Source organism: Diplotaxodon limnothrissa, linkage group LG15 (genome assembly GCF_057381915.1).
Source record: "Diplotaxodon limnothrissa isolate DT_005_m linkage group LG15, D_limnothrissa_male_GT1.1, whole genome shotgun sequence".
Taxonomy (NCBI): domain Eukaryota; kingdom Metazoa; phylum Chordata; class Actinopteri; order Cichliformes; family Cichlidae; genus Diplotaxodon; species Diplotaxodon limnothrissa.
The window spans coordinates 10,772,483-10,774,327 of NC_140610.1; positions in this window are offsets into that span (position 1 = coordinate 10,772,483).

Genomic DNA, 1,845 nt, shown 5'->3' on the forward strand with positions numbered 1-1,845 from the left:
CCAGACGCTCCAAGGTTAAGCGGTGTTAAGCACACCTTCTCCTCCTTGTTAGACACTGTTGGTCTCAGTGTCAATCACACCATATGTCAGCCTCATTTATGTTTGCTTGTTCACTCGCAATGACAACTTTTCTTGCTCTCACCACTGTGCCCTCTCCTCCGCGCTATAACACACACAACTAATCGTAGGTCACCCTCACGGTTATGCATGTGTTGAACCAAGGAGGAGAGGAGGGGTTGGGTTCAGGGCATCAACTATTGCTAATCACTACCACTATGGCTAACATTAGCCCTGTGGAAGTAGTAGCCTAGCAGCCGTGTGATCTCCAGCTAACCTTGCCCACGGGCCTCTTTTGTCTGCACGCCGCACACGGCTGGCTCTATCCTCTCTCTGTTATTGAGCGGGTTGGAGGGGGGCTAAATCAATGGCAAATCGCTGGCACTGTTCTCAGGACAGTGACCGAAGCCCAGTCTGTTAGCCCCCTTTGCTTCCCTTCCACCAAACTCCCCCTTTCTCCTGCCTCCCTCAGCCGGTCCTCCACCCCTCAGTCACCATCCCCCAACCCCTCCTGTCTGATTGACACTTGAAAGGTGGCCGAGGACGGGGCCGGAGGCGATGTTCCACGCTCTGGAACCCTCCGTGCAGGGGAACAGCTGGTGACATCTGCAGCGAGGCCCACAAAAGGCAGTTGAAAGCGTGCAATCGCGCCCCCTCCTTCTCTTCGTCCCTTGTCTCACTCACTCTCTCCTTCTCTGTCTCACCCTCTGTCTCTCTAACCCTGCTCACCCTCCTCGTTCTTTCTCTTTCATTCTCGCTGCTCCTGTCTCCCCCTCTCTCACTGCCTCAGATGTCCCCTCTATCTCCTAAGAGCTAGCCCTTTTGTCTAAAGCACTGATACAGGCACCCAAGCGCCTTTGAATCTCATGCTTTAAACTTGAAGAGCTTACGCTGGAGCATGTGTGTCTGTGCAAAAATAAAAAGGGGGGACGGAGAGAAAAAGAGGAAAAAAGAGGGGATGGAGAATGAACGGCTGTATGTTGTACAACAGCCAAACAGCAACACTTTTTTGCTCTTTTAAACAAACTCCCTCTAGTCATTTTATTTATTTATGTATCTACTTCTTCACTGAGCTTCCACCCAGTGTCTCTGTGTTTGATCTTCTTACATGGAAAACTATCAGCTGTACTGATATCCACGTGCACACGCCCAGTTAAAAGCTGCCTTTTAAGAGGTCCCATTGTCCCTGTTCAATGGCATTACCCTGGCTCAGCTCACAGTGAGTGCTTGGGAAGCGGAAGGGGGTATCGACTCCCGTTAAAAGAATCCAAACGCGTTCACTGACGAGACACACATCGCCCACAGGAATGTCAAACTTCCGACCCGTTCCCTGTCTGCCCCACTCCCTCCCTATCCATCTTTCTCAATCGTCGCTTCATTTCTCTGTCCTAGAGTCAAAGGATAACTCTGTGCTATCTGTTCTCCAGTGTTTTTGAGATGTTTCAGTTACATGCATCTTTAAAAATTCATGCATAATTGTTTTGTCAGACTAAATTCCTGAATAATGGTAATCATATGGTTATCATATCAAATGTAGTAATCCTTTGTTTTTATCATTAGCAAAACAAAATCCCCTAAAAAGTTTACTGCCTATTTCATTTAGCCACACCTCACACTTCCAGCCTCCTCCTCTTTCCTCTCTCCATCTCTGTTACCTCCTCTCCTCCTCTAAGAATGTAAAGGAGAGGTCAAAAGGTCGGCGTGCTCCAGGTGCCCTCCTGGCATCAATATTTCAGAGCCGTGTGAATCCCTCCTTTCAGGGAGCCAGTCTCGCTGACTGAAGGTATC